This window comes from Zalophus californianus, chromosome 7, assembly GCF_009762305.2.
Source record: "Zalophus californianus isolate mZalCal1 chromosome 7, mZalCal1.pri.v2, whole genome shotgun sequence".
NCBI lineage: Eukaryota > Metazoa > Chordata > Mammalia > Carnivora > Otariidae > Zalophus > Zalophus californianus.
This window is the reverse complement of record NC_045601.1, coordinates 124,789,596-124,816,619: the sequence shown is the minus strand read 5'-3', so window position 1 is coordinate 124,816,619 and position 27,024 is coordinate 124,789,596. Positions and strand designations below refer to the sequence as shown.

The following is a 27,024-nucleotide window of genomic DNA, read 5'->3' as shown; positions in this document are numbered from 1 at the left end:
AGTTTTAAAAGTATTGAATAGAGTAACCAAGTGATCTAGCAATTCCACTTCTGGGTATATGCCCAAAAAGAATTGAAAGCTGGGACTTCAAACAGATATTTGTATACCAGTGTTCACAGCACTATTCGTAATCCCCCAAAAGTTTCGGAAGCAACCCAAGTGTCCATCAGCAGATGAATAGATGAACAAAATCGTCTGTGCATACAATGGAATATTTTTCCACCTTAAGAAGGAAGGCGCTTCTGACACAGGCTGTGACATGGATGCACCTTGAAGACATGCTCAGTGAAGTAACGCAGGCTAAAAAGGACAAATATTGTATGATTCCACTTTACATGAGGTCCTTACAGAAAGTAGAAGGGTAGCTGCTAAGGCAAAGGGGACGGGACGTTAGAGTTTAATGGGTACAGAGTTTCAGTCTGGGAAGATGGAAAAGTTAAGATGGATGATGGCCACGTTTGTACAACATTGTGAATGTGCTTAATGCCACTAAAATGTACACTTCAGAATGGCAAGAAGCAAATTTTATGTTATGTGTGTTTTACCACAATAAAAAACAGTATTGGGTTTGCTTCAAATTCTAGGGCAGGAAAGCTTTTTTGAATGGGTTCACCTGGAAAATGTAAAAAACAATCCTTGCCTGGGAAGAAGACAAGGCCTGAGGCGTCCAGTGTGAACCCCACCAAAGGAGCTAATCCTGTGACCGGAAGAGCCACACCTGGAGTGGATCTGCACTCCGTTCACAGCCCCAAGCAATGTGGTCGGCTGGAGAGGAGAGTAAGTAGGGATGAGGTTTCTTTTCTTTTTTTTTTAAGATTTTTATTTATTTATGTGACACAGAGAGACACAGCAAGAGAGGAAACACAAGCAGGGGGAGTGGGAGAGGGAGAAGCTCTTAAACAAACTGACATTGGGTTACATTCTTTCCTGTATATTCCGTTTGCAATGGCTGGCACTTTCTCTTTGTTTCTTTACTACCCCTCCCCCACCCCCGGCTATTGAGGTTTGATGGACAAATAAAAATTGTATGTATGTAAGTGTATAACATATTTTGATACCCATATAAATTGGGACGTGATGACCACAGTCATACTCATTAAAATATCCATCATCGTATTACCCTTTCGTGTGTGTGTGTGTGTGTGTGTGTGTGTGTGTGTGTGTGTGGTGAGAACACTTGAGATCTACCCTCTTTAGCAAATTCTATTGTTATTAACTATAGTCACCATACTGTACATTAGGTTTGTACCCTTTGATCATTATCTGCACCCCCCTTCCTCCACCCTTTCCCCAGCCTTTGGTCACTACCATTCTCTCTGTTACTATGAATTTGATTTTTATTAGTGGGATCATGCAGTATTTGTCTTTTTTGTCTGGCTTGTTTCATTTAGCATAAGGTCCTCCAGGTTCATCCATGTTTTTGAAAATGGCAGAAATTCCTTCTTTTTGTGGCTGAATAATACTCTGTTGTGTGTGTGTGTGTGTGTGTGTGTGTATTCATTTATATACACACTTTCTTCATCCCATCACCTGCTCTGGACACGTGACTGTTTCCATTATCTTGGTTGTTAGAATAATGCCACAATGAACATGGAAGTACAGATATCTCTGGGATACTGATTTTATTTCCTTTGGATATAGACCCAGCAGTGGGATTGCTGAATCGTATGGTAGTTCTATTTTTAGTATTTTAAGGAAGTTCCATACTGGTATTCCATAATGGCTATATGAACTTATTTTTTAAATTTTTATTATGGAAAAATATGAATGTATACAAAATATACAGAATAGCATAATGAGCTCCATGTATTGATCACCTTTAATGATTTTATACTCATGGCCAATGGTATTTTATCTTTATGCCCTCCCATATTATTATGAGAAGATTTATATCTCATATATAAATTTATTTTTTATTTTAGTACAAATCCAAAAAGTTTTTTAACATAACTATAATACCATTATCATTCCTAACAAATTAACAGTAATTCCTAAATATCATCAAATATACAGTATCTAAATTTTGAACTGTCTCATAAAAACAATCTTTTAAACTTTATGTGTTTGAATTAAGATCCAAATCAGCTACTGGATGATATATCTCTTAAATTTTCTTTAACGTAGAGGTTCTGCCCATATCCTTTTTTTCCTCACTCTTGTTTTTCCTTATAATTCATGTGTTGAAGGAGTTAAGTTCTTATGTCTGGATTTTGCTGATTTCTTCGCTGTTCTGTTACTTACCTTGTATAAAAACTGGTAGTTGAATCTTAACCCACTAGATTCTTAACCTTGGCTAGATGTTAGACTCACCTAGGTAGCTTAAAAAAAAAAAAAAAAAAAAAACCCTGACGTGTGGAAATAGTTTGGCAGTTCCTAAAGAAGTTAAACATAAAGTTATCGTATGACCCAGCAAAATTATTGAAACAGGTGTTCAAAGAAAAACTTTTACACAAATGTAGCAGTATTCTTCACAATAGGCAGAAGGTGGGAACAACCCAACTGTCCTTCAGGGGAGGAATGGATAAACAAAATATGGTGTACCCATACAATGGAACCCTTACTGTTAATGGAAAATTAATGAAATTAATTCATTAATTGAAGCACTGTTACATGCTTCAATCGGATGAGCCTTGAAAACACGTTAAGCGGAAGGAGTCTGACACAAGGGCCATAATGATCTTACGGTTCCATGTGTATGAACTGTCCAGACTAGGGAAGTCCACAGAAACATCAGGTAGGTTAGTGGTGGCCAGGCTGAGCGGAGGGGAGGGGAAAAGGCAAGGGACTACTTAATGAGTTTGGGGGGGGCGATGGAAGAGTTCCAGGCTCAATAATGGTCATGGTTGTACAACACTGTAAATGTTAACATACACTTTAACCTGGCTTAAATGGTAAGTTTTCTGTTTTGTATTTGACCACAATTTTGAAAAAATCTGACATGTAAATCATCATCTCTTAAGTGTTAACCAAACATCAGAATATTCTAATGCACTCCAAGGGATGCCAGTGCACAGCCAAGGCTTGGAATCCTTGATAAAAGCTGGGTTTCAAGCTTTCTTCGTCGGTGGTAGTGGAGGTGTGATATATTTAAGTTTGTGCCAGTCTGTTCACTTGTTCTTGGGAATAGCTATGTCTTTTCAGCTCCTAGAGTCAGCAGATGCTGTCATAAATTGCTGCTTAGAGTCATGCAAAATGTTGTCTCTTTTTTTAGAAAAATAAATTCTGGAAAACCAGAGAAGAAAACGATCATCTTGCATTGACCTACGTGAGGTTTTTGTTTTCTTTTATTTTTAAAGATTTTATTTATCTGAGAGAGAGAGAGCACAAAAGCTGGGGAAGGGGCAGAGGCAGAGGGAGAAGCAGGCTTCCCACAGAGCAGGGAGCCCGATATGGGGCTCAATCCCAGGACCCTGGGATCATGACCTGAGCCGAAGGCAGACGCTTAACGACTGAGCCACCCAGGCGCCCCTGAGTGGGGTTTTTTTAAACTTGGATTATTGAAGTATAGTTGACACACAATGCTACAGGTATACAAAACAGTGATTCGACCTTGTTTTTTTAATATAGGGTTTTTTAATATGAGAGGACCTCCGTTTCTAACTGCCACTGAGATATGTAAAGCAGCCAGCGTGGCCCGTGAGGGTGGGAGCACCGCGACAGTGGCCCCCATCCCCCGGCACACACCCTGCCAAAGCGGGTGCTGTCCTGGCCACTTCTTGAGCAAACCTCGGGGCCAGAGGCCAAAGAACCCAAACGGACGCCTCCGGGAGGGCAGTGAACGTTGTCTTGTCATCTTTCTAATCCAGGGATGGCTCATGCTGCCATCCATCCTATCGAATCTCAGCAGGGCTTGCTTCCCTACCTCAGGAAGGAAAATGCCATTTCCTTCGCTTCCCGTGAGCTCGTATCAGGCCGCAGCTGCTGCCGGCTCTGCGGCTTTGGCAGGGCTGCAAATAGGCTAAATGTAGACCGGGAGTTCTCGTTCTCCTCTGCCTCAGCCAGCTTCCTTTTCTGGCAAAATCTGAATAAACTCACAAACACTGGGCAAGTGGCATGTTGCTCCCCATGGAGCTTCACAAAGTTCAGTTCTTTAAGAAATCCAAGAGCTGCATGGCTGGTGCTGTTCTGTGCTCGGCGTTACTCCATGAACATCCGAAACTCCCGTTTCTGAAAACCCTGTGGCTGAGATGTGCCCCTAAAGAAGTACAAATTAAACTGGGAAATGAAATCTCCATCTGTCTCAGCCTTTTGTAGCCCAGCCTAAGTGACCGAAGGACTCTTCTCTTTGAATAACATGGGGTTTCCATTTAAAATATTAATTAGAGGGACGCCTGGGTGGCTCAGTCGGTTAAGCGCCTGTCTTTGGCTCAGGTCATGATCTCGGGGTCCTGGGACCGTGGGCTCCCCACTCAGCAGGGAGTCTGCTTCTCCCTCTCCCTCTGCTGGGCTCCCTCTCTCTCTGTCAAATAAATAAAATCTTTTAAAAAATAAAATATTAAATAGAAAGAACAGAAGACACTTATTCCAAGAACATGTGTTGTAAAAGGTCATAGATTTGGCTCCGAATCAGATTCCCCTCACCAACAACCTTTCTAGGTTCATCTCCAGCCCAGAGCAGGCCCTGCTTCTTCCCTTCCATGCCTTGACCTTTGATATATTTGTTCAGCTCTAATAAAGTAATAAAGGTTGGTTGTGAATATTAAAAAAAAAAAAAAAAACACATAGATTTTGGAGTCAGAAGACCTGGAATGGAATATGGCAGCTCTCTAGAATTCATTTACCAGTTGTGAAAATGTAGACTGGCTAATAAATTTCTCTGATTCTATACACTCATCCATAAGACGTATGTGGGTATTATATATTGTATAGGATATTTGTAAACCCTGAAGTGAGCACCTAATTCATCTAAGCCTCGTGCATGCCCAGTAAATGTTACTTTCCTAAATATGTATTGCTAAGTAGGTGAAACACGTGATCTTCAAACTTAATCCCTGAAGCCAGGGGTTTAAGGGACAAGCTGCAGAAATGCCTTCTCTCTTTCCTGTGGCAGTGTCCTGAGAACCACAAGAGTTGGGTACAATCATGGAAGCTTGCTTGGAATTAAACTAGGTTACAATTTAGGATCTGCTGATAAATCCTGATCTATCAATTTGGGATCCATGACTATTTAAAGATAAAGATTTAAGTTAGGGATAAAGTTATGAGGCCAAGGCATATAATGACTGCCTTTCAGTTATGATTCATACCAGCTTTTTTTCCCTTTCAAATATAATTTCCAGGTCATGAAATATTCTTCTATAATGTCATTTTTAATGATTACATATTGGGGATGCCATAAGAGAAAAAGCTGTGGGCAACTCTGTGGCAGCTAATTTGAAAATCTAATGAAAAGTAATTTAACCTGAGAAGTGGAAAACTTTTTAAGATTTTTCTTTGGCCAAGTCCTTGATCAATGTTTGTAAATGCCATCGTTGTAAATATGTATTGGACACTTTTTTTAAAATACATTCTTTGAGGCACAAGTATGTGTATTTGGTTTGCTCACTGTATGATTCAAATCCTGTATGTCATTACCTTTTGAAATGTACTGGCTTTCTCCAGTTTTGAAAGAATATCAAAGTCCTCCACTATAATTTTATTTGATTTTGATAATGACTTTATCAGTTTCTCCTTTCATTTCTGCTGGTTTAGGTTTTGTATACTTAGCGACCGTCTTACGTACTGTGCCGAGTTAATGACTACATCTTTTTTGTAAATGTTGCTCATTATTCATTTAGTAGTTTCACATTCAACTCTGCCTTGTCTAATGTTCATATAAACTAGTATTTCGTCCCCAAAGTTTGCCTAGTGTACCTCAGTTCGCTCCTTGGTTTTCAGTCTTTATCACTCTTGTTTTGTTATCTATCCCAGTGAGTCCGTTCACGTCTACATAGTGGCTGACAGGGTTGATTGTCTTCCTTCCACTCCATTCTATTATTTACTGTAGTTTGTTTTCTCTTCTTCCCTTCTTTATTTTTGTGGTTTATCAAGTAGCAATTCTTTCATTTTTTCCCCCTCTTCTATTTGGGAATTCTACTTCTCCTTCTGAAGCCTGATGCTTATAATTAGAAGCATACATTTGTTACTATTACTTGAAAAAGAATACCTGTTTTTCCCTTCAAGACATCCATTTCCCTACACAGATAAGTTTCATACATTTGTACCTTACTTACTAGTTGTTTCTTCCTAAATCTAAGTGCTTTTACTATTTACCATTTGTTGTCCACCTCTCCAAGCCGGTGTATGTTACAGTCAACAGTTTGGGTCTGTTTTCTTCTCTCTAGCCCCTAGATTCCCTGAGTGTACTTTTTCTTTTCTTTTCTTTTCTTTTTTATTTTGTCATCTCACTGAGGTTCAGGTCTGGCTGCTAGACTGCCTCCTATGGCTACAGTTCCACAGTGATAAAAGGGAAGGGTTCTGCCTGCTTCCTATTCCCAGGTCCCCTTGGACAGTCCCAGCCTCAGGAACAGGGAGTGCCAGCCTTGACTTCCCCTTCCTCCTTGAGTGATAAAGCTCCCTTACGAGAGGCAGATGTCGGCCAGAACCCCGGGCCCGCAGACCTCCTCCCAGAATGCCCAGCACTGGTCTCCAGACCCTGTGTGGTCTCCAGGAAGAATGCCCCCATGAACTCCCTGAACACCGCACTCCTGTGGCCGGGACCCCGCTCATACCAGCTGCTCTACGTGCTTCAGCACCTGTCTGCCTGTCTCACAGTCAGAGATTGGATGGGACACCAGAGGGAGGCGTAGCGCATTCAGGCCTCCCAAGTTCTCAGAATCCCACTCTCTGGTACTGCTTGCTAGAGAGATTTCAGAGTCAGTCAGTTTTGTAGTGAGAGCAGGGAACCTAACCAACATTTAGAACATAATCTATAAGAAAAGCATATTTCAAGAACTTAGCTGACAGAAATAAAGACCTTTTAGAGCACAACCTCCCTCCCCCTCCATGGCCCACACCCCACCCCCGCCTTGCTGTCTCCCTGGTGCTCCATCTCTCTGACTTGGCCTTTTGGGGGTTGCCTTGTGTTCTCACTTCTCCCTCCCTTCAGTGTGTCTGGTAAAGTAAAGATGGACCTAGAGCTATATTTCACGTTTTCTACAATAAGATATGTTGAAGTTTAAAATTTTTGTTTTCAACAAAACCATGAAGTAAGGAATGGGAGACTCAAAAATGGCCCTCAAAGATGTCCACATCCTAATCCCTGGAACCTGTCAATATTACCTTTTGTGGGAAAAGGGACTTTGCAGATGTAATCAAGTTACTGATTTAAGAGGAGACCATCCTGGATTTTTCACATGGGCCCTAATTGTAATCACTAGTGTCCCCGTAAGAGAAAGGCAAAGGGAGACTTGATTACAGAAGCAGAGGTTGGAGTGATGTGTTTTAAAGAAAAAGGATGGGGCCACAAGCCAAGGAATTCAGGCAGCCACCGGAAGCTGGAAAAGACAAGACAAGGAAACGAATTCTCCCCTAGAACCTCCAGAAGGACCCAGTCCTCCTGACACCTGGACTTTAGCCCAGTGAAACTAACTGACCTCTGGCCTCCAGAATGGGTGTTGTTTTAAGCCACCCAGTTTGCAGTGATTTGTTACAGCAGTAATTCATACATAGGTAATCCTTTGGAGAGCCATGAGACCAATCTACTAGCTCCTGTGTCCCCGGTCCCCAGGAGGGAATGAGATAGACAGTCTTGAGACACACCTCGTACATACACTGTGACCCTTGAGGTCCTGGGAGCATGGCTGGGGTGAGGATGGATGAAGCTGCTTGGTCCCTATAAGCCCTTAAAGACGGTGCCCATGTGGACATATCTTCCACTAGTGCCCAAGAGAAGTCCTGTGGGGGGAATGAGGTCTTCTTTGAGCGAGTGCATATTTGAGCTGGACGTCAGGGGCTCTGGGGAGGCAAAGCCAAGCTTTCAAAGGAGTGCAGGCCTCAGTGTGGCATGGGCTCTCTGAGAGAATCCCAGGCACCATCTCTGGGGAAGCATCTGAACCTTGTCACACAGGAGAGATGGCCTCCCTCAGTCATGTAAGTAAAAAGCAGGATGGATGACCCTGGTTCTCCCCCACGTAGTAGTTCACATCCAAAGCTGTGTCAGAACATCAAGTGTAGACAGAGGGAGGAAAAAAGAAAATAGAGGGCCCATAAGACAAAGTCACAAAACGATTGTGGGGGGGGAAGGGGGCATGGTCTCCAAACACGCTTATTTGTGACAGTCAGTCTGTGAAAAGTGGCCTCTGAAATCTTCAGGTATGATTTCCTTCCCTGAAAAGGGAAAGATAAGAGTGGCTCCTTTTTATCTGCTGTCAATCTGCTGGGCAGCCTTGCAACTTTGACTTTCCCCAAGGAAGTATGCTCAGCCACGATCAAGCCTGACAACTTAATTTAGCCCTTTGTGATTGGTGAGCTTAAGAAGTGACTTGTACCTAGAAGGCCACAAGGTGCCCTTATGTTGCAATTTAGTGACTGTGCAGGGGGCCACCCCCACCCTCAGCTAGGAGCAGGGGAAGCATGGCAGTAGGCACCCTGTGCCCCGAATATGAATGTAACCATTGGTCCTCTTCACGTTGACAGGTTCTATAAAATATTTCTGTGCAGACAGCAAGAAATCTAAATTTAAACTTCCACTTAATTTTTTTATTCCAACAGGAGTAGTGTTTACTTCATAGAGGATCAAAAACCTTAGGATACCATTTCTTTTTTTTTTTTAAGATGTTATTTATTTATTTGAGAGAGAGAGAGAGTGCACAAGTGGGGGGAGCAGCAGAGGGAGAGGGAGAAGCAGGTTCCCCACTGAGCAGGGAGCCCGATGTGGGGCTCGATCCCCGGACCTCAGGATCATGACCTGAGCCGAAGGCAGACGCTTAACCAACTGAGCCACCCAAGTGACCCCCATTTCTTTTTTTTTAAGATTTTTTTTATTTATTCATTTGAGAGAGTGAGCAAGAGCACAAAAAACGGGGAGAGTCAGAGAGAGAGGGAGAGACATACTCCCCACTGAGCAGGGAGCCTGACGTGGGCCTCGAGTCCAGGACCCCGGGATCACAACCTGAGCCGAAAGCAGATGCTTAACGGACTGAGCCACCCAGGTGCCCCTAAGATACCATTTCTTGTTATATACCTAGATTTCTCCTCACCAAGGGTTGATCAGTCTTAAACACCAAAAAAATGTAATGGAAGGTGTCAATGTCAGTTTCCTGATTTTCATATTGTGCTATAGTTTAGCAAAAAGCTACCTTCGGGAGAAATAGGGTGAAGAGTACACAGGACCTCTCTGTACTACTTTTTTCTGCTTCTTGGGACTATATGTTTATTTCAAAATAAAAAGGGTTAAAGTGATACATTTTAACACAACCTAATTTATTTTAATATGTTACTTATATGTAAAATATAATATTTTACCACAATTTTTAAGCCCACTAAAAATAAGTAAATAAATAAGTAGAACTTTTTTTAAAGGATGATATAGACCAGCAAATTCAAGCCACATGTGTAATTTTAAATTTTCTAGTAGCCACATTCATAAGGTTAAGAACCTGGCAAAATTAATAATATATTTTCTTGGGCGCCTGGGTGGCTCAGTTGTTGGGTGTCTGCCTTCGGCTCAGGTCATGATCCTGGAGTGCCAGGATCGAGCCCCGCATCGGGCTCCCTGCTCCGCGGGGAGCCTGCTTCTCCCTCTCCCACTCCCCCTGCTTGTGTTCCCTCTCTCGCTGTCTCTCTCTCTCTGCCAAATAAATAAATCTTTAAAAAATAATAATATGTTTTCTTTAACATGGTGTGTCTAGAATATTATCATTTCAACGTGCAGTACAAAAAAAATGTTAATTTTTGCATTCTTTTTTCCTTATTAAGTCTTTGAAAGCCAGGGTGTATTTTATACTTCCAGAATATCTCAGTTTGGACTGGCCATATTTCAGGTGCTAAACGGCCACGAGACCAATAGTTTAGCACAAGTATAGACAGTGTTTTTAATGTATCTTCACGTATGTCCTTTTCAATACCTTTTAACATTTATTGAGTTTTATGTGCCATTTGAAGTATATAATTCAGTGGTTTTTAGTACAGGCAGCGTTATATGATTATCCATCACCATAATCACTTTTAGAACATTGCAGCACCCCAAAAAGAAACCCCATACCCGTTGGGAGTCACCCCACATTCTCTCCTACTCACCCGCTTGACAACCACTGATCTACTTTCTATCTCTATGGATTTCCCTCTTTTGGACATTTCATATACATGGAGTCAGATAATGTGTGGTTTTATGTATCCAACTTCTTTCACTCAGCATAATGTTTTCAACAGTCGTCCATGTTGTAGCATGTATCAATGCTTCACCCATTTTTATGGCTAGATAATAATCCATTACATGGATCCACTGTTTGGATATACGACATTTTGTCTATCCCTTCATGGACACTGGGTTGTTTCTACCTTTTCACAATTGTGAATAATACTGCTGTACACATTCTCGTACACCTTTCCATGTGGACATTTGTTCTCATTTTTTGTAAACATATACCCGGGAGTGGCATTGCTGCATAAAATCTTTTTCACACAATGCTTTAATTTTTAGTAAGTATTTATTTATTTGAGAGAGAGTGCACAGGCGTAGGGGAGAGCCAGGGAAAGGAGAGAAAGAATTTCAAGCAGACTCCATGCTGAGCACCGGGCCCAACGTGGGGCAGGATCCTAGGACACTGAGATTATGATCTGAGCCGAAATCAAGAGTCAGACACTTAACTGACTGAGCCACCCAGGCCCCCCTATGCTTTAATTTTTTATATGTTTTCCTTGGCCGTATCTGCCTGTTGTTTACATTCTTCAAATAACTGAGCATTTATAGCAGCGACACTGCTCATCTCCTTGTGGCCTCAGAGGATTGGTCTCCATTCCCCTGAACATTATAGTGCTGGTGGCCCGGCTCTGTCAACACCACCAAATGGCTAAGGACCTAAACAGCTTTTATCAATAAACAGCTTTTCTTCTTTGTGTTCTCACAGCCCTGGGTGATCTTTTCATTGTGCATTACAAGAGTGTGGGATATTTCTGTCAAAAAAATAAAGGAAATCTAGGAGGGTTAAATTTGTGGTAAACTCTATAGTTTCCTGTAGTAGACTCCCAGCGCTAAGTGCCAGGAACACGTCACTCTAACTAAGACACTGGGTGGAAAGGAAAGGAGAAAGTTGAGCAAACTACGCTAAAAGAGGGGCTTGTTGGGGCGCGTGGGTGGCTTAGTCGGTTAAGCATCTGACTCCGGATTTTAGCTGCAGTCATGATCTCAGCATCCTGGGGTTGAGCCCATGTCAGGCTCCGCACTCAGTGGGGAGTCTGCTTGGGATTCTCTGCCTTTCCGTCTCCCTCTGCCCCTCCTCTCTAAAATAAATAAATAAATCTATAAACAAACAAACAGTAAATAAAAGAGGGGCTTGTCCCACTGGTTGGACCATGTCCTCAGGGCTGACTCCAGTGTGAGGGTCCCTTCACCTTGATGACAGAAATGGAGCATCCACCTTACTTGAACCAAAAAGCAAATCAGGTCAGTCCCAAGGAAAGCTACTTATAGCAGGTCAAGTTTGGGGCTCGGGGGTCAAAATGAACATCCAGAGCGCAGCTTTTAACACTGGACCATCCTCAAAGGCTTCAAGGTTCACTCTTACTAGAAAACAGCTGACTGCCTCAGATGATGAAGTTTCTGTCGTTCAGATGAATAGAACTAGAATGTCTTATTCCTGAACAAAGCGAGGAATAGTCCCAAGAGGGGCTGCCTGCGGAGGAAGCCTTCTGCGGGGCTTGGCTCCTATGGCTAGTTTCTTCCTCCTCCTCTGACAGGCCTTGCCCTGAGACCTTGCACAAGCACCTCCTGCTCCTGGGGCTCATTCGTCCGTTCAGCAGAGATTGCTGAGCACTAGGGATGGCTCATGGGCATGCCGGCACCCAGACTGGTTCATGGGCTCAGACCCTGCCTGCGTAGACCAGGGGTTCCATGTTCAGGCAACAGAATCAAGTGTTTGGCTCCACCCACTTGCTCTGAAGTGGGAGAAGAGTTGGTGGAGGTCCTAGAGCTCAGCCAGGGGTTGAAGATTCAGTACGAGTAAAGAACCACAGGTTTCGGGCGCCTGGGTGGCTCAGTTGGTTAAGCGATTCCGTTTGGCTCAGGTCATGATCCCAGAGTCCCAGGATCGAGTCCTGCATCGGGCTCCCTGCTCAGCAGGGAGTCTGCTCCTCCCTATGACCCCACCCCCTCTTGTGCTCTCTCTCAAATAAATAAAAAATAAAATCTTTAAAAAAAAAGAGAGAAAAGAAACCACACGTTTCTATGCCAAGAACCTTCATAGGCTCAGAGAGAGGATTCTAGCAGCTGTGTGCCGCGGACTGAGATGGGGCAAGGGTCCCACCCTTTCTCCTCCCGTAGCTATGCCCGAGGACGTGAAAGGTATCCCACGGGCCGTGTGATGAGGACTAGTTTCCAGGCTCTTCTGAGACTGCGGCTTCATCCGGGGATGGGAAGAAAGCTAACTGGGCAGGATGGGGTGTAAGGGACATGAAACAGACGCAGCCCCTGACTTCAAGTAGCTCCCAGCCTCTGTCAGAGACAAACACATAAACTGCATAAAATATAAAGTCAGGACGGTGTGTCTGGTGCTGCAACAGAACAGAAGGCCCCGAGTCCACAGAGCACTTTTCCAAACATGGTCCGAGGCCTCATCCCAGATCTGCTAAGTCGGTCTCTGGGAGTTGGCAAAGAGCCCTCTGGCAAACTCACACACACTGGAGTTAGAGAAGCTCTGGCTGAGCAGGAGGCAGTATGCCTGCCCAGCGGGGGTGGGGAGGCCGGGTCTGGGCCAGGGAAGACGCCCCCCACTCGCTCCCCGCCGCCCCAGCAGAGGAAACCCAACCTCTAGGCAACGTGTATTCTTCCCTAAATGGCTGCCTTCGGGCAGTCGTGGTTATTTAAAGTGTATCCCCATTTCCCTGAACTGAGAGAATTCTCTCAGAGATCCCATCCATGAGGGACACACATTTCTGAAGTCATACTTGTAGCCCAGTCAGACACACGGGGGCAGGGGCGGAGGGGAGGAAAGAGTAGACAAAAGAGGCAAAAGACACATGACTCATCGAAGTAATAATATGTTTTCTAGGAAAAAAGTCTTCTTTCCAAAATGTTTAAAAAGGAGGGAGGGGGTAGTTAACCATATCGGAGAATCGATCGTGTTTTCAGCTGAGCTCCTAGAAGTGAGGCTGACAAAAGATCTGTTGAAATGCACTGTTTACAAAACATATTTGTGAAGGCTGTGTAGAAACAGGAGTGCTGGGGGGTGCTGTCAGGATTCTCCGTCAGTCCCGCCACATGATACGTGCGCGACAGTGTGCAAACAGCAACTTTGAATGTTTTGTGTGTCAACAGGACAAAAGGAGTTTGCAGAAATAAAAATAAAGGTGATTTTGAGGTGGTGGGATAGGGTTGTTTTTTTTTTTTAATTTCTTTTAATACTGTTTTTAAAAAAAAAAAAACACACTGTACTCACAGAATACACTGAGATTTAAAGGAATAGAATTTAGAACTTTGCTAAAACTCAGGGTCATATGTATTGACCCTGTGATGTTGGATAAATTAAGTTTACCCCTTAGACCCTAGGTCTCTTTAAAACAGAGAGGATGACGGGCGCCTGGGTGGCTCAGTCAGTTAAGCGTCTGCCTTCGGCTCAGGTCAGGATCCCAGGGTCCTGGGATCGAGGCCGGGGTCAGGCTCCCTGCTCGGCGGGGAGTCTGCTGCTCCCTCTCCCGCTGCCTGCCCCTCTGTCTGCCGCTCTGCCCACTTGTGCGTGCTCTATCAAATAAATAAATAAAATCTTTAAAAAAATAAAACAGAGAGGATGTCTGCTCTACATACAAGGATCAGACGAGCCAATAAAGTGTACAGATAACTGTAATGTGCTAGACAGCTATTAGTTGTTGCTATAATTATTACACACAGAGTATGAGGATGTCACAATCTGCATAAAATGGCTGTAGTATGATTTCACTGAAGCAAGTGAAAGTAAAAAGGCTGAATTGCAGTTGCCCTGACAGGAGAGAATGATCACAGACTCTTTAAGATCAGCCATGGCAAAAAGTTGGAGCAGGCCAGTTAATTTCCTTGCACTTTCCGCTTAGCAGCTGACGATGAGCACATTTCAAGGAAGTCCCTGTCGTTAAGAGAAAAGCTACTGTTTATTTGCATGCACGGTGCCTTCCCCTGCGGCCGCCTGCTCAGGGCGGGTGGAAGGAGGGTGCTCCGAGGCTGCAGGGAGCTGGTTGTCTCCTTCCCAGGGAAACCGGGAGGGCACCGAAATGGGGGTCCACCCAAATAATCCGGCCTGCTGCAGCCTGCCCTGCCCTGTGGCAAGTGAAAGCAGAACGTGGGCAGGAGAGCCATGTGTCCTGGCCATGGCTGAATGCTGGCAGGGTGTCTGCAGCTCGCCATTCAAGGGCCGGGTTCTCTCTCCCTGCCGGGGAGACAAAAACTGCAGTTCACTTCTTGACTGCTGATTCCCTCAGCAGGTTCTTTAGGGACTGGTTATTTCCTCCACCAGCCCAGCATCCCTCTGTGACAAGTCTCAGAAATCTGGACTGTCTGTCACATGGTGGAGAGCAGTAGTGGACACAGCCATGGGAGAAAAGATGCCCATCTTTCCTGTTGGCGTTTTCGATGATGCAGTGTTGGCGTGGATGCTTCTGTCTAAGAGTTGGTAGAGCACTTCTGGGGTTAGTTCTTGGCTTCCCCGGCTTTTAGTTGGAAGGCATGTCCAGTGTCTGGGCTTTGGGGACAGTGCGGAGGCGGTGTAAGCTGATGGCAAGTTCCCCGTGTCCTGCTAGAGCCCCAGGGATCTGGGAGGTGGGCTTGCTAAGACAGAAAGCTCCCCCCGCCCTCTCCTTGATCTTGGGAGTGCTAAGGAATACCAAGGAGCCACCACACTGGGCTGGCACCAAAAGACAACCTCCAGGCCCCCATCTCCTCAGACCCATGGTGTCATTTCAGGCTCTGGGCTTCCCTTTCTCCTTCATCCACAATAACTTCCAGGAGCAGAATACAGGCCATTCTGCGCAGCTGTCTTCACATCTCCCTACAGCATGTGCTAGAAAGAAACAAGAAAATGTGAGCCTTGTGATCAGTAGCCTGGGCATACTATGCATACTGTACTTTCCAGGAATAGCCCAAATTTATTCTCTGAAGCCCCTACCCTGTAGGTCATGTTCCATGTTTAACCAGCAGTGTGGCACAGGCCTTGACCCCTCAGAATGAAAGCTGGCCAAGCTCGAGGAGGACGACAACCCACCAAGCCAGACGAGGACCCTGAGTGTGAGGTCCGGGCATCCTGCCCTGGAGGTGGCAGGAGGGAGGGAGGACTCTTAAGTGTGAGGTGCAGACATCATGGACCCTCAGGGAGGGAAGGTCCCCAAGCAGCAGCCATTGACCCGCAGTCTGGCGGTCGTGCCCCATTTTAGCAAGTCTGGTACATACCGGCTGAATATCAGCTTTGCCGTCTCCCCTGGCCAACGGAGACCCTGTGTTTTCTAGTGGTTCCCTTCCCCCAGACATTTCTGAGAATGCCCAGAGGTCCTTACACATATACTTAAGTGTCCCCTAGACCCTGCCAATTTGGGGGTCCTATGGAAGATGGTGGGTTCAGGATTAGGATATTGTTGGGGTGAGCCCACGTTAAGCAGAGGTGCCATCCACTGACTGCCCACCACTGCTGACGTCCACTGTCCCAATCCCCGCCCCCCGCCCCAAGTGCTGGGTGGGAGGCTGGGCAAGCATAGCTCCTTAGTGCATCTGGACCCAGTGCTCCCTCTAAGGCCCTGCCAGGCTTTCAGTTTACGTGGGTGTTCTCTCCTGTCCATTTTGGTGCTCTTTTCACCCTGACTTCTGGATGGGGAGAGACAGAAGAGAGACACTTAATCAAACGTGTTGATGTATGTCTGACCCCAATGTTGTTTAAGGTTTAATATCCTTCCCAGAAGGTTCCCAAGCCCTGGGAAAGTAAGAATGTTGCTGACCATGTGTTCTAATGTCCCTGGATATGACGTAGCGGGTCCCCGCGGAGATGGACGCAAAGGAATGCAAGGCAGCTGGTTGAAAGGAAGATCTATGTCCTGCCATGTAAAGATACTGAGCTTGACAAAGGGCAAGTTGGAGGAAAGGGGGTGGAGTTTGACTTCTTGTTTGTTTCTGTTGTTTCACACCATTTCTTGCATGAGCCAGGCTCCGGCCCCTGAGGTGGAGGTAGGGCGGCTGCCAATGGCCATGGTATCCGTCAGAAGCTGCTTGCAGAGAACCTGTTCCAGCAAACCTGGGTCTGTGAGAGGTGTGAGCACAGCAGGGGAGGGGATGCTCGTTGCTCATCTGGGGACACTTGGTCACTCCTGACAGGTGCCTCAGTGCTCTCCCCGAAACTGGAAGCCCACAAAGTGAAGAACTTGTCCAATCAAACAGAGTAGTGTAAGTGACCATGCTCTGTACCATCTGACCACCTGTGGCCAGAGCCAAACCAAATGAAATACAGTCGATCTGCGAGTCTCTAGAAACCACTGTCTAAAGTGATGGGTAATCATCGAACTCTGTATTTCTTTCTCCCTCTCTCTCTCTCTTTTTTTTTTCCACCCTAACCTTTTCAGTTATATTGGCTTAAAGCAAATGTAAAATCAGAGTTGAGGGGCACCTGGGTGGCTCAGTCAGTTAGGCATCTGACTCTTGATTTCAGCTTAAGTCAGGATCTCAGGGTTGTGGATCAAGCCCCACATCAGGCTCCGCCTTGGGCGTGGAGTCTGCTTAAGATTCTTTCTCTCCCTCTGCCCCTCCCCTCCCTCTCTCCCTCTCTCTCTCCAAGAAAAAAAAAAAAATGTAAAATCAGAATTGAATCAAGCTGATCCTGAAAAAAGGTGTCCCTGAAGGGATAAAATAGCACCTGCTTGTCCCAGAAACTTTGCCAAGGATCTTCCTCAAGCAAGTTGATAAGCATATAGTCGGGAGCTTGCTGGTCCCAGCACCATCCCAGGAATCGCCCGCCTAGGCAGTTGCATCACCTTGTCACTAATTATAGCGGTGCTGGGATTCTGGTCATGCTGCTGTGCTTTTGGTGACCCAGAGCACTGAGTTCAGGGGCTGAGGTGCAGCCAAGCGCAATGCAGGAAGGCCAGCATCTCTGGCACTTTGCCTGGGCTCTTCTTGTCACCATCCCAGGGAAGAGCCAGGTTTCACTCTGACGTGATGTTTGGGTCCTGAGTTCTGCCCAGTTCCAAGAAGGGCTCGGTGACTGAGTCGCAGGACTAACTTGCATGTTTGCCATTGGATGCTTTCATCTCCCAGAGCCTTAGTTATGCAATGCTTCAGTCCCGACCCAGGAGGCTCCTGCTCGGGGGCTGGCAGACTGTTTGTATCCAGTGTCCCCACGTGGTCACCTCTGCCTCCGGGGCAGGGGAAGGAAACTATCTGGATAGGGTAGGAAGACAGCTAGTGGCTGTTTCCTGTTTTATAACTGTCTGCCCACCCCGAGCAGTGGTCCAGACTAGCAGGTAGAAATCATCCACAGACACCCAGTAACTCTAAAGGACAGGTGTAGGAGGACCCCCTGGCCTTCATTAAGAGTGTGGCATCCTAGAGCAACACTGAGGTACAAAGACACCTCCCTCCCCCAACCTGGTCTTGTAGTCCACGGCTGTACCTTCTAGAAGGGCTATGCCCATAGAGCACCGAGTGGGTAAATACCAACCCTAGCTTTTTGTTTGTTTTTTTTGGAAAAATATTCACCCACTGGGAAAAAAAAACTGATCATTTTTAAATACTAATAATAAATGCTGAGCCTGAATGCCCTTATATTTATGCTCATTCTACACTCGGGTGCCAATCAGATGCAAGAGAATGGTGATATGCATGGACCCCCTCCCCCACCTCCCTAATGAGAACCTCACTGAGTGAGGCCTGGCCATGTGTATCCTTGAAAGCTGACCCCGTGGTTCTGAGGCTTGTCTGGTTAGGACCCACTGCCTTACATGTATATTTGTTCAAAAAGGGACTCATTCCTGCAGAGGGGACAGTATGCTGATGGAATAGGAACCCCTGCTGGCTTCCCATGGCTTCAGGCTCTTTGAGGCCACAGTTTTCTGAGACCCATTACAATGGTTTGATTTCCTTTACTCTGGTGGCCTGGAATTCAAAAGAAAGAGGCCATCTCTTGGTGGGCTTTTTAAAAAAATTTTCAACTGAACATCAGACATGCAGAAAAACAACAGAATGGCCTAGAAATCTGACAATGGTGGGTGAGAGATAGGGCGACCATATAATTCATCATCACAAAGGGGGACCCCTGAGAGTGAAAGAAGGCTCTATTAATAATCACGCTGGGACAATGGTAAGCCGGGTGCCTGGTCACACTGATGAGAGGACACAGTCCTGCATCTGGGGTGTCTCTTGTCCTTACCAGTGAGGAGGAAACACAGTAAATATTAATTGCGACATGGGGTTTAGAGAAGAGATAGGGATTTGTTCACTGCGCTGCCAGGAATATCACAGAGAAAATAAGAAGTCAGCTCCTCACCACCACCCTCCACATTAGGAATGTCCAGTATCTAAAATTCAAGGCTAACAGAGTTGAATGGAGATGGAGCATGTGTGGAGAGAGGAAACACAAGATTCATCTCTAGATTCTTTGGACTGGCCTTCTTTCTCTGCCGTCCGTCTAATTGTGGACAGCTCAAAGATCTACTTTGGCCATTTCAGGCATTCTTCTATTTCATAAAATGATGGCAAATTCCAAAGCAATAATACTATGTTACTATACGTAGACATTTCGTAAAACAACTTAGACTACCAGACTCTAGAAAGAAAAAGAGCATATGCATCAAGAGCTATTTTTAGAGAAGACCATGTGACCTATATTCATAAGTTTGGGTTTTACCTCTTATTGCTAAACAGAAAAGATTGAAAAAATTATATATAATTTCATGTATCCCTGTATCAGTTAGCTTCTTTAAAAACTTATTAGGAAACCAAGTATGATAAAAATGGTCTCTTTGAAAAATGGTTGTTATAGCAGGTTCCCTACTATGGTAAGGCTGTGACAGTGACGCTGCACACTGGGATATCACTGGGAGAATCGTGGAGCAAGCTGCAGGCAGGATGGAAAACTGTCTGACATCATTATAGGTCAGAGGAGGGGCACAAATGTCCTGCCCTCCTTCATGGCACAAGCAGACAGGTGGCAGTCAGCAGAACATGTGGTCTGACAAGAGGCCAAAAGCTGAAATTCTGCTATCGAAGGATTCACTTATATTGGTGGTTCATAGGTTTTGTGGGGGGACTTTCCAAAGCCCCTATCAAGTGTAACTACCTTAGGAAATTAAAAAGATACCTCTCAACTGGGTGTGTCGGGAGGCACTCAGGCACAGGCTAAATAAAGTGCATCTTCTCAAAGGGCCAGAGTTACTTGACAGTTTGGGAAAACATTTTTATAAAGTGAGTATAAATTTATTATGGAACAGAATACACCATTTATTTGAAGATCACTTCAAAGAAATGTTCTAGTTACCACGTCCCCTTCAAGCTAAGCCCCAAATCCCCATGAGTACGATTTTATGTATTAACTACCTCTGTTCGGTAGGGTCTGGTTTCTAACTCTTACTCTGCTCATTTCTCTCTCTTTGGGCCAGTGCCAATTGTTTCAATTGTATCTCAAAAATGCTTTAATATCTTCCTCATCAAAATATTCTTTCTTATTCTTGACTTTGTATTCATTCAAATAAGCACGAAAGTTGTTTCCTCAGATATCTCAAAAAACCCCACTGGGATTTTCATTATCATGTTAAAGCATAAATTAATTTGGCAAAAGATTGACATTTTTGTATGATTCAGTCCTTCCATGAACATGGTATATCTTATTTCATCCAAACTCATTTTACATTTTTAAGTTTTACCATTTTTCTCTCTTAAAGCCTTACACGTTCTTTTTAGGGTTATGTCTAGGTGTGTTGTTTTGTTGTTGTTGTGACTGTTTTTACTGTCTTTTCTCATCATATTTTCAGTGGGATCCACTGAGATGCTGGCTTCTTATATGTGAAATGGAAGGGCATGCCCATCTGAGCAATTACACTCCTTCCAGATGTGGAAATCAAATACCAAAGATGGGGTTTGCCTGTAGAAAGCCTGCAAATTGATGATGATAATGGTATCTTCCTCATAAAGTTGTTGTGAGGTAGGAAGAATTAAATACTTCTAATTAATTGATTTAATTAATTAAATGCTTAGAACAGTACCTGGCACACAGTCATTGCTCATTAAATGTGACTATTATCTTTCATCATCATCATCATCATCATCATCATCGGTAGCAGTGGTATAATCACTACAATGCCAGGGGCAGGGTTTGTCACTCTCCCCCGTCGGACAGGGAACCATCCCTGCCCGGGTGGTTTTAACATCCTCAGAGAGGGCAGCGAGCAGGGACAGTCCCTCCCTAGGCTTCTCCAGCAGAGCCAGCTATCAGCCTCTCTCCCATAACTTTTCAGTGCCCAGAGCGACCTCCTGACACCAGACCACTCTTACGACCAGCCAGAAGCATCGTGGGCCTACTGGACAGGAGGCTGGGGCCCAGAGCAGAGATGAGGAGAGTCTGTCAGTCCTCAGGTCCAGCCAGGGAAGCTCAAGTTTAAAAACAGGAGGTGGTATCAGACATCCCTGACACCTTCTCCACAGTGTGGGTATATTTAACAATTACAGAATCATAGACTCTTACAGCCAGAGAGTGAGGAGGCTTCGAGATCTATGAGATCAGGATCTAACACCTGGTGGTACTCCTCTCCACAGCAGATGGCTGGTGCACAAGGCCATGCACATCAGTAACATTTAACAAGCCCTGACTACATGCCCACTACTGTTCTTAGTTAATCCTCTCAACAACGTGAAGACAGTGAACATAATGGAGCCCTAGGAAGTATCTGGGGCAGTTGGTACATCAAGTCTCCTATCGCATTTGATTCTCATAACAATGGTGTGAAATAAGCAGGAAGTAGCTGAGGCCCCAGTGCAGCCTCCCCACCGCCCCCACCCCTGGTGATGGAGCCCAGCTCCTCCGAGTCCAAATCAGATTGAAATGTGTCGCACAGGGGACAGCACATTGCTGCAGATGAGTGAGCAATGAAGACCTGAAATGTTGTACTAAATTTTCTTCTCTCGGATCCTCCTCCTTCCTCCCCAGCAGGTTATTTGCCTAATGAGTCTCCGAGCTCATAAGTGTTTCTAGGCCAGCCAGCCAGCCCATCTACTTGCGGTTGAGTAAGCTGTGTATTTTTCTAATGGACTCTAATGCCAGCTCCTGAAGTTTATAGAATAAAAGTGTGATCAGCTTTAATGACCAATTTATGCATGGTAATAGTCGGATGTGGCTGGCTAAGCCCATTGGGGCTTCTGGAAGGGCTGTAAATTGAAGCTGGTAACTGTACTCCCTCACTTCATTGACCGGTTCCTCTCACCTCCAGCTCAGAAGTGACGTGCTCCGTCATTAGCACCGGTGGCATCTGTCCCTGGCTGCCCCCCCCCACCATGTGTGCTGACACATTTTATAGCCAAAATAAATGCAACAGAACTGTTATGCAAACATTTATTGCCTTGCTTCTGTAGCTCTCATTGAAATAACTTTTTAATATTTCCTCCCTGTATGAACTGAATATTTCTCTTCCATCTTCTGTAATTGCTCTGGGTTAATCCCTTATAGCCCTGGATTACAGCTTTCAATTTTCTGCTGGGCCAAATTTAAATCATTTGATTTTCCTTAACAGCGAGTGAGCATTCTTGTTACGATAAAATGGTCCTATTGCTACTTTTATTGACTTGCCTTGATCGGTTCCGTAATCCCACTAGTAACTCACCACCAAAGCACTGCATAATTACTTACAGATCCAGGTTTTAGAACTAGTGGACATAGAGCCTTGGTTATGACCAGGGATGCTAGACACTGGTATTTTTAGTTACCGAGTACTTAACTGAGCACTTTCTATGTGCCTAGCACTGTCCTGTGAAAGCAGCTAAGTCAGACAAGTGGTACGTGAGCCCCTCCTTTCTCCCCAGAGTCACTGAGGCTCATGCAGAGGAACTGGTCCAGGCACAGAGACACATGCACTAAGTGCTCCCAGGAGAGAGGGAGAGAGCCCCTTCTGCACAGGGGCCCCAGGGAAGCTTCAACCATTCACTCAAAGGGTGGGTAGGCTTTTGTGTGGTGGACATGGAATGAACCTTTCTTGGCAGAGGAACCTGAGCAAAGACAGAAGCTGGAAGACCCAGAGTGTCATGGTAGTCAGGGAGAAGTTCTGTGGTTCGTAAGAGGGTGAGCAGCCACCCAAGGATGGTGACTATCAGACCAAGGGGCCTAGACAGAGATTAATTGGTGTGCTCTCCTAACATCATTAACAGTAAGATCTGATTTCATTCCTTATTTTCCCCCAAAAGCCATAAAAGTGTTGTATTTGAATGGAATTTCTAAAATCTAATTCATATGTCTGTCAAAATGGGCTGCAAACTTGAAGGGTTTTTGTTTTTTGGTGTTTTTTGGTTCATTTTTTTTATTTATTTTAAATTTTTTATTTAAATTCAATTTAATCAACATATAGTGTATTACTAGTTGCAGAGGTAGAATTTAGAGATTCATCAGTTGCATATAACACCCAGTGCTCATCACATCACCCTCCTTAATGCCCATCACCCAGTTACCCCATCCTCCCACCCCCTCCCCTCCAGCAACCCTCAGTTTGTTTCCTAGAGTTCAGCACCTCTTGTGGTTTGTCTCCCTCTCTGTTTCCATCTTATTTTATTTTTCTGAAGGTTTGTTTTGATTGAAGTTCCCTACAACCTGAGCTCTTTGGAATCTGCCCTTGCTCTTTGTTCTTCAGTTTTCTTTGGAGCCTTCTACGTGGAGCTGCCTGCAACTAGGTCACCCCGTATCACATCTGCATTTCTTTCAAGAGAGCACCCCTCCCCCAAAGGTTCCATCCTTTAGATTGGTGGACAAGGAGAACCACTACTATGTTCACCACATCCCTGGAGGTTTAGGAGCACAGGAGAAAAAGGCCACACGACAGGAGAACTCCCGTGTCCTTCTTGTAGCCCATCCATCAAGAAGGTGGCTGTTAACAGTGTCCACAAAGTGAGTTGTGTGGGAGGAGATGTGTTTATTCGGCGGTGTGATAAATATGCTGCTGGACCTTCAAACAGTCCATCAAGGAGACCCCCTTTTTTTCCAGGGTATCAGAATACATGGCTCAACTCTGAGCCACTTGGGGGCCACCCAGCTGCTCTGAGAGGTGTCTGAGATGGGTCCTGGTGACTCAACAAGTTGTCACAGAGGCTGAGAGGTGGAAGGAGCCCATCTGGTCCCACCTCTGTCCAGCATATAAATTCCTTCTCCATCCTCACCTTCTCCTCCTTAACAGAGTATTGACAGCTTCCCGAGGCAGCCGATTCCATTTTTCGACAACTGTGTGAAAGAGTTCTTCCTTAGGCCATATCATAACTTCTGCCTGCCACTAGAGCCCTGAAAAAACACTGATAAACTCAGCCAAGCACTCATGGAACATGGTATTGTCAACACTTCTAAGAGGGGTTCCTGCTAAACTCTCCCAAGATCAATGAAATATAAACCAAGTTCCCAGCTAAATGAATCATTTGAGCTGTTATATAAAATTACTTTTATTAACCTAGACATCCCCCCAAAAGATAACGATTCTTTTTTGTCCTTTTAAAATAATTGGTATTTTAGCCTTCTTTTTTTTCCCCAATATGGTAGTTCTATTATTTATATATTTATTTTAATTTTATTATATTATGTTATGTTATGTTAATCACCGTACATTACATTGTTAGTTTTTGATGTAGTGTTCCATGATTCATTGTTTGCATATAACACCTAGTGCTCCATGCAGAACGTGCCCTCTTTAATACCCATCACCAGGCTAACTCATCCCCCCACCCCCCTGCCCTCGAGAACCCTCAGTTTGTTTCTCAGAGTCCATAGTCTCTCATGGTTCCTCTGCCCCTCCGATTTCTCCCCCTTCATTTTTCCCTTCCTACTATCTTCTTTTTTTTTTTAACATATAATGTATTATTTGTTTCAGAGGTACAGGTCTGTGATTCAACAGTCTTACACAATTCACAGCGCTCACCATAGCACATACCCTCCCCAATGTCTATCACCCAGCCACCCCATCCCTCCCACCCCAGCCCCACTCCAGCAACCCTCAGTTTGTTTCCTGAGATTAAGAATTCCTCATATCAGTGAGGTCACATGATACATGTCTTTTTCTGACTGACTTATTTCGCATAACACCCTCTAGTTCCATCCACGTCATTGCAAATGGCAAGATTTCATTCCTTCTGATGGCTGCATAATATTCCACTGTGTATATATACCACATCTTCTTTATCCATTCATCTGTCGATGGACATCTAGGCTCTTTCCATAGTTTGGCTATTGTGGACATTGCTGGTATAAACATTGGGGTGCACGTACCCCTTCGAATCCCTACATTTGTATCTTTGGGGTAAATACCCAGTAGTGCAATTGCTGGGTCATAGGGTAGCTCTATTTTCAACTGTTTGAGGAACCTCCATACTGTTCTCCACAGTGGCTGCACCAGCTTGCATTCCCACCAACAGTGTAGGAGGGTTCTGCTTTCTCTGCATCCCCACCAACGTCTGTCGTTTCCTGACTTGTTAATTTTAGCCATTCTGATGGGTGTGAGGTGGTATCTCATTGAGGTTTTGATTTGGATTTCCCTGACTAGACTTTCATCTAAAAAACGTTGATAGTGGGCCCATTTGTCTGTTGAGGTTAGCATCTGAAAATCGTATAGTATCCGGCGTGGTGAACACTGCTTCTCGGCCTCCTCTCTGGAGAAGGGTGCTCATGGCTCCCGCTCACCCCGCAGCTATTCTGGGTCATCCAGAAGGGAGGCCAGGACAAGCCTCTGTGCTCCACTCGTCATGACTCTCCATCCAGCTAATCTCAACCCTCAAAATGGTTTATGACTACGTTATGCAGAGTGTGGTCCACGGAACCCCAGGCCCGCCCTTCCCGCTTGCATCTGAAGCCATATGTGTTCTTTATATTGACAAGAGGAAGGGAGACTGAAGACACTGACTTCTGTTGGGAACGGTACAGAGCACTCATTCCCCACCATCGCCACCCCCTTTCTCTTTTATCAAATTAAGGTATTCACTTGCAGTGAAAATATCTACATGATCGTCCTCATCCCCCTGAATCTCCACTCTGTACTTTGTCCTTCTTTTTCAATAATTCGGTGGCTCTGACCTCTTCCTTCACTTTCCCCTGGCACCGCGATGCTTGTGAGTTACTAGTGCTCGCGGGCCATCAGGACACCTCTGTGCAAGTGTGCGCCCGAAGACATAACCAGTGGCATGGGAGAATGGGAATGTTCAGATGGTCTCTCGGGGTATCATTGGTGAGAGAGCACCACTGTACCTTAGTAGTGTCAAAATCTCCCCCTTTCTCGGGCCATCATTTTAAAATAGAGTATTAACCATAAAAAAGGATGAGATCTTACCATTGGCAACAACATGGATGGACCTAGGGGGTGTTATGCTAAGTGAAATAAGTCAAACTGAGAAGGACAAATACCAAATGACTTCACTCATGTGGAACTTCAAAAACAAAACAAATGAATAAACAAACAAAAAACATAATCAGAGGTATAAATACAGAGAACAAACTGATGGTTGCTGGTCACGGGAGGGGGTAGGCAGAATGGGGGAAGGAGAGTGGGAGATACAGGCTTCCAGTGATGGAGTGAATAAGTTAGGTGGATAAAAGGCACAGCACAGGGAATATAATGTTGTAATAGAGCGTTGTATGCCAACAGCTACACTCGGGGCGAGCATAGCATAATACATAGAGAAGTTGAATAATTATGTTGTACACCTGCAGCAGTGTAACATGATGTCTGCACTATATGCGAATAAAAAAAGTAAAATAGATGGGGCACCTGGATGGCCCCGTGGGTTAAGTGTCCTGACTCTGGATTTTGGCTCAGGTAATGACCTTGAATCCTGGGATCGAGCCCCCACATCAGAATTCAAGCTCCTGCTTGCGTGCACTCTCTCTCTCAAATAAATAAATCTTTTTTTTTAAATAGAATAGACTGTTAAAGCAAGTTGGGAAAACCACAGGAGGGTCTTGATTCTGACCCCTGGCTGCTTTGGGTAGCCACTATAGCCATTGAGAGGCTCCCTCATTTATTGAAAGAGCAAAGACCCCAAATTACCCATAGGTAGTGACCGACTGCTCTGAAATCCTTTCTGCAGTTGTACCCAGTTCTAAGAAAGTATCACTTAGGGAATGCTTTTGGAGAAAACTCGTGAAGACCCTTTGTTCCAAAGGAAGGACCAGTCACCTGCTGTGGCCCCAGGTTATGGCGGCAGCACCCACCTGGGACAGTGGGAACCTCTGGGCACTAGCAGAAGCACTCAGTGTAAGAGGACACCTGCAAAGGAAGGGGCAGGAGGTGAAAGAACCCAGACCACGGTCCTTGGCCCCACCTGGGACAGACAGGCAGCCGTATTGCAACCCGTGTTCTAGCCCAACATAGGCAGGACACATTTCTGCTTTATGGTGAAGCCTTTCCAAATGGGAGAGCCGGTTCTGAAGGAAGGGGGTCGTGTTCGGTGAGGAGCTGCTGTGCGCACGTCCGGATGGCTCTCTCTCCAGCCACCAGCCAGGGAACCTGGTGGATGGTCTCAGCCGGCTCAGGACAGCCCGAGGAACCAAGGCCGCAGCTGCTGGTGCCATTTCAAAGACCAGAAACGAAGGAGTGTGGATCTCTAACTTGTTCTCACAGTGAGGGAAGTGGGAATTGGAGGGTGTGGAATTAGCAAAGGCCAACCCAGTGACTACACTTGGCCCCACGATGCAGTTCCCCGCCAGGAACAGCCCT

At 45.1% G+C, this 27,024-nt stretch overlaps 1 protein-coding gene across 2 annotated transcripts in view; it reads left to right on the top strand.

Moving 5' to 3' along the window:
• LYRM4 (LYR motif containing 4) overlaps positions 1 to 27,024 on the top strand; it is a 264,832-nt gene that overhangs the window by 132,129 nt on the left and 105,679 nt on the right. The gene's annotated exons all lie outside the window — the stretch shown is intronic.